This window comes from Pinus tabuliformis, chromosome X (assembly GCF_031772625.1).
Source record: "Pinus tabuliformis cultivar Carrire ecotype Pingquan chromosome X, CPIR1, whole genome shotgun sequence".
Lineage (NCBI taxonomy): Eukaryota > Viridiplantae > Streptophyta > Pinopsida > Pinales > Pinaceae > Pinus > Pinus tabuliformis.
Genome location: NC_142308.1, coordinates 717,329,711 through 717,342,669, shown reverse-complemented (window position 1 = coordinate 717,342,669; position 12,959 = coordinate 717,329,711).

The window sequence follows — 12,959 nt, the reverse complement described above, 5'->3', positions numbered from 1 at the left end:
AACTCTAGTTAAGAGTTGATGTATTCAAACTTAACCACTAGTAGGCTAATGGGCTATGTTATAACTGGGCCACTAGGAGGAAGAGGCATTCCATTCTTTCGAGAGAATTTTGTTCCATAGCTGAGCAAAGATGGCGAGGAGAGATACGAGATAGAGAACACATAGAGGATTTGTGTACTATAGTAGCCCACGGGACGGGGGCATTACTTCTTTGTACCTGCAGCCATATTGCCAGACAGAGAAAGAGAGTAAAGCGGCCTCGCCTTCCAGCTAGATTTTCTCCTAAAAGGGTTTCCAAGAGAGCATATATTGTGTCTTATGTGTGTGTGAGCTTATGTTGTCATTCATAATTTATATTCGCATGCATGCACTAATTACAGTTAAATCTATAGATATTAAAGTCTAATATACTGTAATAGTGTAAAATTTTAGTATTTTAATATATGATTATCATATTTGTTGTGACGAACTGTCCAGTGGAATATCCACAGAAGTTTACAGATCATTTGGTATTAGAGTGATTTTCTTTGGGTATTTTGTGGATATTGCAGGGATCTAGATTGGCAGGGCTGAAAATCGTAAAACCCTAATCATGGGTGATGAATTTGTAAACAAACCTCGTGATCCTGCAAAGGTGAGGTTTTTGCAGCTCGAACAACAAGTCATGGATATAAACTGTAATCTAAACCTCCTCATGGTGGCCCTAAGAAATAAGTTGGGGATATTTGGAGAAGATGGGGGTTCTTATGTAGAGGCCAAATCAGAAGATGGGTCGGGAGATCAGGAAGAAACGAAGAACCAACCGAAGAAAGAACCCGGAAAAGATAAACCCAGTTCGAGTACCGTGAATCAATCCATGTTCAAAGTGGAAGAAAAATTCAATATCAAGTCATACCATGGCAAGATCGAAGCTCTGAAGCTTAACCACTGGTTGCAACAACTAGAAGTTTATTTCAGTGTTCATCATATCGATGAAGGGAAAAATATCTCATTCTTGTGGTTGAAATAGAGGGCCATGTACTGACTTTGTGGGAGAGCCACGCTGAAACCCTAAGATTGGAGGGAGAACCTCTAGTGACTAAGTGGGAGGATTTCAAAACCCTCATTAAGTCACATTTTATCCCATTGGGTACGTGGAGGACCAGTGGATCTGGTGGCATTACTACAAGCAAAACTCGGTCTAAAGCGTGTAGGAGTACACCACGGAATTTATAAAGATGGATATAATGTTGGGTATATCTCCAAAGAACCCAGATGTACTCCTCAAGTATTTGGGGGGTCTGCACCACCATCTACGTGAGCAAGTAATGTTGTTCAAGCCCAAATTGATGGACGAGGCTTGTGTATAGGGATAGTACCTCGAGAACATAGGCATTAAAAGAGTGTAATCAAGTGGATCAAAGTAGAAGGAGCAACAGGAAGCTTCTAGGGAGGGGAAGAAGAAGCGAAACGGGGGAAGAGATAAAAATACGGCAGCCACAACACACCAGTGCAAAGATCCTAGCAACCACTATAACCACTACAACATTGATGGCTATACAGAGGAGAAGTGTTGGAAGTTGCATCGAGAGCTAAACCCAATGAACAAGAAGAAAGATAATAAGAACAAGAAGTTCATGGCCACTAATTTGAGAAACCAAGTTGAAATAAACTCTGATGTGGATGATGTTAGTGTTATTCATTTCAACCTATCACCAGTGATCAAATATGCGAAGGTGTTGTTAGGGTGTCAAGTCAAATTTTTTTCATTTCAATGAGTCTTCAAATAAAAATTTGGTCATTGGTTGTTGTGTCTAGGTCACTGCTTCTCCCTTCACTTACTCATGGTCTTCATCACTCATCATGGTCATTGTCTTCTTCAAGGTATCATATCTTCATTTAAGTGTCTTGGGTCATGAAATGGTTAAATTCCTCATTTTAGGTCATGGTCTAGGGTTTCACTCCATGTGTCATCATGATACCATATGTCAAAACAAAAAAATGTCCATCATGTGATTCAGTGGGTAAAGGGAATTAGTAGCTTAGGGAAAGAAAAATAAAGGTAAAGGTAATGTTTTATTTCCAATAAGACAATGTTGCAGTACACTACCTCGCCTCATCATTCCTCATAGGGACATGTTTGCTTCAAAATATATTTTTGACCAAATGGAGAAGAATTTTACAAAAGTGAAAGATATTTTTGTCCATTATAGTCCAAGGAACAAAAACCTCCTTCATTTTATGCACAAGTGTTATCATTTGAAATAAATTCCTAAAATACACTTACTATGGGAGAGTTGTTGCACTTCTGGACAACTTGACTTCAATATAGTTTTTCAGGGGTTTGCAGCAAGTTTTGGCAGTGCTTAAGGACTCTATTGTGTATAAAACATCCTAAGCTTTCCAATGGTACCTTCAGCTCACAATTTGGATTAGTGGAAGGCATGCAAAAGTGATCTGCAAGTTGGCATTGCGCCCTTGTCAAAGAAACCCTGAGTTTTTGGAGTGACCTTGGGAAAATCAATTGTTCTCCCTCATGGAGTGTCCAAATTACACGCTTGAGGTCTCCATATTATAGCAGACTTCAATATATTTCCAACGAGCTATCAAGCTCTCAATTTGGAGCATTTTAAGGCCTCTAAAAGTGGTTTGGAAGATTGGCGCTGCGCTCAGGAACAAAGCGTTGCACTCAAAGCAGAGGCGATGCGCTCAGGAACATTGCGCTATGCTTGGGCCAGAGTAGCTCAAATTTACCCAAAAGTCACCCAAATTCAATTTTTAAGATTTCTCACCTGTTTTATTGCAATCCTAAGCTGAGCTACAAGTAAGTAAACCATATTACTTACCTTTTTGTTTTGCAAAATGAATCCAAGCCAAAGATTTCTTCAATTAGGGTTTCTAGTGAATTTCTCATTAAAAATGATAGGGCTGATGATGGTCATTTGGTTTTCTTGATTTTAAACATGTAAAATCCTCTCCTACACTTACACACATGTTTAATATGTTATATGAACCACTGAACCAACCTCAGAACATAAAATTACCTCACTAAAAGTGAAACCCTAGTTCATTCCTATGGGTTTTGGGCAGTTTCCCTAAAAACTCTGTTTTTCCCTTTCACAAGTACATTGTCCCTTCATTTCACTTCCTTTCATTTTCATCAGTTTTTAATAGTCCATATCCACCTCTTTCAAATTCCCTTTTCCATTTTTTTCACACCACCTACCCATCATTTCATTTTTCACTCATCCCTCACTGTTTTTTCCCTTTCCTATCATCTAGGGTTTCAAAAATGAAATGAGATTACTTCACCAAACCATCACCAAGACACATCAGCACAGCCTATGGAAGTAGGGTTATCTAGAAAATTAGTGGAGAAAACTCAGCTACCTAAGCCTGAGGTGACTAAAGTGTATAAGAGAGGACAGAGGCTTGTGTTTTCTTCTCATGGAGAGAAAGGGGCCAAGCCTTCTTCATCGACAAAGCAGGGACCGACAACAAAAGAGAAAGACACAGTTGAGCATGAGTTTGAGCTGGTTGATTCAGAGGCTAAGGATCAGACTTCAAGCATGCAACAGACAATCAGAGAGAAGGACTATCAAATCAAGGAGCTAACAATCAATATGGAAAGAGAAAAATATGTCATATCATTCCTTGAACAGGAGAATAGTCAGCTCAAAGCAAAGGAGTTGATCATGGAAAATGAACAAGCCAAGTTATTGCAGTAGGTTGGAAAAGGCAAGGAGATCATAGAATCAAGTGAGCTTGAAGGATCAAAAGGTAAAGGAAAGAGGAAAAGGCCAAGAACAAGGGGCCTAAAGAAGGCATTGCAAGAAGAGTGAGAGCACATTCTGTTGAATGAAGACCTTGACCTAGAGGATAGGATTTCCCTTGAGGTCCATCAAGACAAGTAATATTGGCTCAATAAGGGTAAATTAACACTTGGAGAAGCTCCTTGAGAAGGCAAACAAGGATAATTAGTTGCTCAGACACATGGCGCACCACTACCAAGCTCAAAACATGATCGCCAATGTCAAAGCAAAGCAACTTGAAAATAAGCTCAAGGAGGCCAAAAAAGACCAAAAGGATGAGGGAAACTTCGAGATTCTTGTTAAAGCATCTATGAAGATTTAAAAAACATGTTTTTACACCTTCCATCTAATTTTGAGCAAATTCTGAGCACATTAAGTTTTTTGAGAAATTTTGGTCTAAATTCAAAAATTTAGTAGCTCCAGAAGCGCAATGCCTTGGCGCTGCAATTTTTCCTCAAACCTCCATTTGAGGAAAGGTCTACATTTTTGGAAATATATCTCCATCCTCTAAAAGCCCATTTGCTCTGATTTTGCAGAGGTGGCTTATTTTTGGAGAAAAATGCAAAAAAGTGGCAAAAAACTAGCATTCTGGACCCTTTTTGACAGGCACTACGCTTCTAGAGCGACCTTGGGAGAATGGATTTTGGAAGGCCTTACCATGGTCCAAATTCACAAATTCAAATTGTTCTGGAAACGAGACTTGCAGGGCTAGTTTACCATTATCTCAGTTTTGCATTTTGACCCCTGGAAGGCACCTGAAAATCAGCTCAAAGTTTGCGCTATGCTTATGCACTTTTCTGTGTTTTAATTGGAAAATTTCACTGTGTAAAATTTCTAGTTTCTAGTTTGACTTAGTCATAGTCAAGATTCTCTATGTAATGGCACTAGTTTCTAGGCTAGGTGATGTAGGCATGAATAAATGTACATCATAGGTTGTTTTTTTATGTTTATTAGGCCTCATAAAAGAAGCAAACTCCTAAACAAACTCTCCATGAAGTGTTTGAGTTTCACCTTCTCACTCTCACCTATTGGTTGAGAGAATCTCAGAGTCAGTTCCTCCACCAAGGAATTCGACTCGTGAAGGTGGGAAAGTGGTCTAGGAGAGTCTATATGTATCATTTCTATTGAGGAGAAGAGGGTGGAACTTTTTGTGTAGGAAGCTTGCATGTAATCATATTTTTAGCTAATACAGAGACAGGTTGCAGCTATTTTCAGGGAACTCTAGCCCAGTGAGTTCATGGTGCTTTTACTTCATTCTATTTGTTTTCCAATGGTCTAAACATATTAATCTACATTATATCTCTTATTTCTATGGATGCCTTACAATGAAATATACAGAATTCTTGTTTTTAAAGCTTTGTTATCTAGTTTTCATAGTTATGTTTATGTCTTCCTAAGCTAATGAAATCATGTTTACTTATGCTAATTAGTTTCTTCTACACTTTCTCCTCTATACTACACTGACAATATTCAAAATACACCATGGCTTCTGATATCTAGCTCCTTCTCATATTTTCTCCTACACTCCTACAGCCTAGACCTATTTGTGGCTCCAAACCCTAAGTTCAGCAAACCCTAAAACTAAAATTTTCACAAACAAACAAACAAATACACATATCTAGCCTAAAATTCATTTTCTTTAAATTCATATCACTGATAAGAGACTTAGAGAGATCCCTCTCATGCTAAGTAGGGCTAGCTACTGAGTTGAAGTGGTTTGAGGTTACCCTTCTCAATTTCCTTTTCAGCCTAGGATATTGTAAGGACTAACAGATGAGAAGATCGTTTGTACTTCAGTACAGAAGGAGGTGAGTCTTAGTAGCCTTTTGTAACAGGAAGAGAAATATATGACCAAACTCCTTCATATAAATATACAGGTCAAGAATATGAAGGTTGATGCTTTGTTTGACTCGAGATTGCAGTCGAATCTCATTGCAGTAGAGTTGGTCAAGAAGTTGGGGCTAGAAGTTCGTGATCGTCTAAACCTATATTCACTAGGATGGGTAAATAAGGATGCAGAGATGAAGGTAACAAAACAATCCAAAGTCAGATTTTCTATCAGTGTTGATTTTTATTGATGAAGTAGATCTAGATGTGGTTCCCCTTTATGTTTGTGGAGTCGTGTTTGGGACACCTATTGACGGTGTTGGATCTGCCAACATTCAAGGGATATCCCCGATATGAGTTCCTAATCAGACCTTACACCATTTAGTGTGGGAGTCCCATCCTGTATGATGGCCCATTACCAAATACTTATATATTTTCATCGGCTCTAGCTTTGAGCACAAGAGGGTGTTGCAATGGTACCTTTGAAAATAAAGGTGAGTGTGCCTAGTGACTGTGTAACATAACTGTCTCTCGGTTCTCTTACTACAAAAAGGGAGGAGAAAATTGAGCCTCTAAGTGAGAGGTAATAGTACCACACAGAAAGAGACACACACAAATCAAGAAGAACTGTCCAAAATCTAATGGAATAGTCCACAGCAGATGTGACAGTCATTAAAACCAAAGAATGGGGAAAGACCTCTCTACCATCCAGCAGAATAGTCCACAGCGGATGTGACAGTCGTTATAACCAATGAGTGAGGAAAGGTCTATCTAGTATCATGTGGAGTAGTCCACAAGGATGAGGCAGTAGTGACGAGACTATTGTACTACTCAACAACACCCCCCCCCCCCCCCCCCCATTATAATTAATAGTAGAACTAATAAATAATGGGGACTCTTTTAAAATTTAGCATAAAACCCAAAAAAATTCCAATAAAACAAGGTAATCTTAGCTTTATTAATTCAAAAAGCTTGATTGAATCTAGAGATTTCTCTTATTAGAACTCAAATGTGGGAGCTTAAGCCTTTAAACATTGGATTTTACTTTAAACTCCCTTCAGAAGCATTTTATCGAAGCTTTCCAACATGTCCTCTTAAGAAAAACTTTGATTAAAACATTTCTTGATCGGGTTTCCTAAGGCATAAGCCTTAAAATAATAAAAGCACTTTGTTTTGTGTTATAATAATAAAGGTCTGACCCCGCAAGACTGCCACGTAGCATATCGAGGTTTCCATATCAACGTTTTCATTTTGATGTCCATGTCCAATCCTTCAATCCTTCGATCTTTGATATCCCTTCTCACTACATTCTCTGATATGCGACCCTACCAATACCATAACCTCTGATCTCTGATATTCGTCTCACCTATGATCTCCAATCTCTGATATACTACCCTCCTCTCATTACACAATTGTCATATAAGGATTTCATAATCGAAAATTATCCTTTCAATTCCCCGATATGAAAACATTGATGTGAAGCCTCTGATAATTCTTCCTGCTTGTAACTCTAAGATTCTATGCGCTATAAGCTTATCAGAGGTAAATGATATTGCAGATTTTAACAATGTGGCAATGAAATTTCATCGATAAAGTTATTTGATATGCTAACATGTAATGTAGCCCATGTGAATTCACATTTTATCAATAAATGATCAAATGTGGAGAATCTTTGCTTTTCAATATAATAATCGTCATCATTATTGCTAACAATTTCCTAATATTTCGCTCATAAAAGTCTTGGATTGTTGTGTAATCAGTTATTTTCTCTAAGTTATTCACTATGAGTGTTATTTTCTCCTCACTATTGTGTTTCTCTTGGCAAGCCAGTCCCGATAAACATAATTCAGTAGAAATGTCTCGATCGACCAAACCTAGAAGGAAACTTGTTGTTGTCAGGCCAAGCAGTAACTCCATAAGGCAAAAATGATTCGTGTGTTCTATTCCATCAGGTAGGTCTTCATTATATACATGAGGGAGAGATTGTTCAGTTCGTCTCCTAATGACTGTTTGTATTTCCTATTTATCTATTTACATAAATTCACCCAATCACAAGGATTAGGAGTCAACATTCCCCCCCTTAATCTGAAAGGATGTTGGTCAGTCCAAGCATCATTCTGAATTGTTCAAGCTTTTCTCTTCCAAGCGCTTTGATGAAGATGTATGCTATTTGCTCATTTGTGGAACAATGATGGAGATGGATTGTTTTGGCCTCAACATGATGTCGAATTAGATGATATTTAGTATTGATGTGCTTCGTTCGATCATGGAACTTTGGGTTCTTGGCCAACTTTATTGCAAAGGTATTGTCAATCATGAGTGGAGTTGATTGTACTTGTTTTACCTGCAAATCTTCAAGAATTTTCCTGAGCCACACAATTTCTTTTGTTGCTTCAGCTGATGCCACGTATTCTGCTTCTGTTGTGGAATCTGTTGGAACTGATTGTTTGCGTGATCTCCAGGAGACAGCTCCTGATCCAAGACACATAGCATATCCTAAAGTTGATACCCCAGTTTCTTTGTCTCCATCAAAGTCTAAATCAGAGTATCCAATCAAACTGAAGTCGTCCACCTGTGTATACTTGATTCCAAAGTCTTGAGTTCCCTTCAAGTACCTTAGAACTCTTTTTCCAGCAGACCAATGTCCCTCACAAGGTTTTTGCATGAACCTGGAGAGGACTACAACAGCAAACAAAATGTCTGGTCTGGTAGTAGTTAGGTAGTTGAGACTTCCTACAAGTTGTCTATACTTTGTTGCATACTCAAATTCTTTTCCTTCAATAGATGTGACCTTTAAGTTTTGTTCCATTGGAGTAGTAAGAGGATTGCACTCTGTCATGCCAAACCTATTCAACAGATCTCCAATGTATTTCTTTTGAGAAAGAAATATGGACTTTGGATGTTGGTTTACTTCAATGCCAAGATAGTAATGAACATAGCCCAAATTAGTCATTTCAAAAATTTTCCCCAATTCCTTCTTTATGGATACAATGTAGCTTTCATTGTTCCCTATCATCAAAAGATCATCTACATATACCACAAGATATGCAACTGTTTTGCCAACTTTCTTGACAAATAAAGTTGCATCATCAAGATCAAAATGTTTGAAATTGAGTTTCAGAAGATGCTTAGTTAGTTTTTCATACCAGGCTCGCGGTGCTTGTTTGAGGCCATACAAGGACTTCACAATTTTTCATACTTTATGTTCATGTCCTTTCATAGCAAATCCTTCAGGCTGGGACATAAAAACATTCTCTTTTAGATCTCCATTCAAGAAAGTAGTTTTTACATCCATTTGATGGACTTTCCAACCGTTCTGAGCTGCTAGTGCAAAGAGTGTCCAGATGGTAGCCCATTTTGCTGTGGGGGAAAAAGTCTCCTCATAATCGACCCCTTCCTTCTATGCAAAACCTTTTGCCACAAGTCTAGCTTTGTGCTTGTCAAGTGAGCCATCAGCTTTATGCTTTTCTTGTAGACCCACTTGCAGCCAATTGGTTTGGCTCTTAATGGAGGATCAACCAGCTTCCAAGTGTCGTTCTTTATGAGGGCATCATACTCCTTTTGAATCGCTTCTTTCCATTCATCATGAGAAGCAGCTTCTTTGAAGGAAGTTGCTTCAAAATCTGTAGACAAGTTTAATTCACAATCATAAGAAATATCCATATCAACAGGTGAATTAGAGTCATCTACATCGCCTCCAGTTTGTCGTTTTGAATTTCTGGTTCCTGTCTTTCCAACTTCATCAGGATGAACACTTTCAAGTGTCTTTGTCAGCCACTTTGGGGAACCTTTCTCAGATGGTCCAGGCTGGTCCGTTGATTGAGTTGGGACTGAATCAATATTGAGTCTCCCAATTCTATCAATCACATCACTTAAAGCATCATCCATTATTGGAGTTTCATGCGGGGGTGAGTGATCTTCAGAAGAAGATTCCACATGTTGATCTAGTATAGGAATCCCCCCTTCAAGATGTGGAATCTAATTATCAAATTCTTAAAATGTTTTTTCTTTTGCGAATCTATCCAAGCGATCAAGTTGCCGCTCAACAACATTGTCAGTTTTGGATGATTCAAGGAAAATTACATCTCTAGATACAACAAATTTCTTATTTACTTCATCATAGAGGCAGTATGCTTTGGAGGTGTTTGAATACCCCAGGAAGATACACTTACGACTTCTAGCACCAAGTTTGTTTCTATGTACCTTTGGTATCAAGGCATAACAGGTGGAACCAAAGACCCTGAGATGCTTTACCGAAGGAACATGTCCATACCACATTTCATATGGAGTCTTGTTTCTTATAGAATTAGATGGACATCTATTCTTTATATATGCAACACATAGAACAGCATCAGCCAAAAACATTATCTTTACATTTTTGAAGAAGAGCATGGATCGTACCATATTTAAGATTGTCCTATTCATTCTTTCAGCTACACCATTATGTTGGGGATTATAAGGCACAATTGTTTGATGTTTGATCCCATGTTGGCGAAGATAGTTTTCAAATTCATTTGATGTGTATTATTTTCCATTACCAGTGCGAATAGACCCAATATGAGATTGTGCATCATTTTCAATCCAATTATGAAAATTCTTGAATGTTTGAAAAGCATTAGATTTGTTCTTCAATAAATAAACCCAACACATTCTGGTGTAGTCATGTATAAATGTCATGATATATTTATTTCCATTTGCAGAAGGAACAGACATTGGACCACATAAATCTGAATGAATGAGTTCAATTTTTCTATGTGCTCTTGAATGTGAATCATGAAAAGGCTGTTTGCTATACTTTCCTAGAATTCAAGCATCACATTGCTTAAGTTTCCTAGGAATTGTAGGCAAACCAGCGACACCATTTTTCTTCAATAAGCAGAGACTGTCATAGTTCAAATGTCCAAATCTAGCATGCCATAATAAACTTGATGGAAGTGTACCTTCTTCATGATGAGAATTGTATGAGAAATGTTGTGCATGAGCAGAGGTTCCTTGTAGCTTGAAAAGCCTTTCTTCTTCTATTCCCCTCATGACCAGTGAGTGGTCAGATTCTTTTCTTACCTCAAGCTTGCCATCAAACATATGAATGGAGTGACCTTGCTGGCGGATGTGGACCAAGGACAGCAAGTTTCTCTTGAACTGTGGGAGATATAGAACATGATGCAGAAGAAAGTCTGGAAGACCAGGCAGTTTAAGCCTGATTGTGCCAAGCCCTGATGGCTTGATTTTTTATTGGTCTGCAAAGTATACTGCTCCATCAACATTGTCAGTGAAATCTTCAAAAAAATATTTTCTATGAGTCATGTGGCAGGTTGCTCCTGAATCAAGCAACCAATCATTTTTCCAAGAAGCAAGTGAAGCATTAAATAAATCTTCGTTTACTCCATTGTTACATTGTGCCACAACATAGTGAGCGGATTCGGGTGCTTTATCTTTGTCTATATCATTAGTTTTACCTTTCTGTTGGTTTCTTTTCTGCTCAATTTTGTCCCATGGTAGCTTGCATGTAGAGGCATCATGTGATCCATTTCTTTTGCAACGTATCCAGTGCAAATCTGCCTTTTCTCCTTGAGAATGTTTGCCTCCCCTGCCTCTGAAATATCTTCCTCTTCCTCTTCGACCACCTCTTCCTCTTGTAGAATCTTGAGCAGGCTGCTTTTCTTTATGAGCAAGGCACACAGCCTCTTCAAAAGATTTAGGGGTTGTCTTCTTTCCAAAAGCTTTCTCTCTTTCAGCAAACTTTTTCACAAGAGAGTCAAAGGTTATATCTTTGAGATTTCCATTTGCTTGCAATGACTCAAGATAATTGGAGTAAGTAGGATAAAGTGCCTTGAGAAAAGAAATAAGAGGAATATCCAATTCAACCTTAGTCGATTTGATATCATGAATTATAGACTTTACTTCAGATGCAAGAGCAAGAGGATCATTATTTTGCAGTTCAAGAGTGAAGAGTTTAATCATGAGTTGGAAAACTTCAAGTGCAGAATGTGAGTCATAGAGTTCTTTCAGCTTTTGTAAGGCTTCAAAGGCAGTTGAATATGACGAAATATGGCAACTCACCTCTTCATTTACAAATGTTGCGATTAATGCATAAGCTTTGTTGTTCTTGTTTTCCCAAATGACAAGCTCTTTGTCTGAGGTAGGCTGTATTGGTTCATTGTCTCCCTCTCCGACACACACTCCTTTCCATAACTCATTGAAAATGAGGGTGTGTTTTATCATTCGAGACCATTCATGATAGTTCTCCTTGCCACTGAGAACTATTCCCACCATGGATATGATTGAATGCATTCTGTAAAAAAATTACTTCTACTGATAGAAAAATACTTCTGCTGAGAAAACTGTGTCAAATGCAGACCAGAGATTTGTCATTTCTATTTATACATAGGCTTTGTGCATGACTGAATTCCTCAAAGCTAGGTCTCTGCCTAGAATTGCAAAACAAATGGAAATGAACTTGACACCTATGGCTATATGCGGTCTCAACTGCCCAATAATTCAGGAAAACAGTGCCAACTATTAAAGCAACAGTCCTTTTATTCTATTTTTTGAGAAGTATATATTTCGTTAAACCTTTCAGAAAAAGACATGGGTTGATATACGACAATATTCAGGTAAACTATCGTTGTGTCCCACCACTTGGAATAATGCAGGCATAACACTTGGAATTTATCACTAATTTTTATGCATTCCTGGTGTGAAAGAATTGAACTCTACGCTCTGCAAAGCCCAAGCGCCATACCAGCTGAGAATTTAGAATTGCCAACTTTAAAAAAAAAGGCACATTACTTAACATAACGCAGATGCCATGTCAAGCCACGTTAACATAACGCAGATGTTGCAATTAATCAACCTCTTAACAGAATCAGGCCAGAATCAACCTCTTAACATAATGTTTTGGAGTCTGATAGGACAAGCTCATTATATGACTGAAGTCCTACGAAAACATCTCAGCTTTGACACAGAAATACAGTTTTTTTAATTACCATTGGAGCCATATGCAGATTATCTCTAACCGCTCTCATCATTGAGCTCGCACAACGTTAATTCATCTGCGTTAATTCATCAAGGTTACCACGAAAATCGAGCCTTAAAAGCTCTCGGTGCAGTGTTAATTCATCTGCCTGAACGGAGTTCCAAGAAACAGTGTTTTCCTGTATCGTTAGAACCTTGGCTGAGCGGATTCAAGACTTCTAACTTTGCATTTCAAGGACTCGGCCGCTCTTTCTCCACGCTAACTGCACCAGCGTTCCTCAAACGGACTGCATGGACTCACAATAATGGCGGAGGAGATGGCTTTCAGTGAATAAGTATGGCAGAAAACGTTTGTGGATAGTCCAG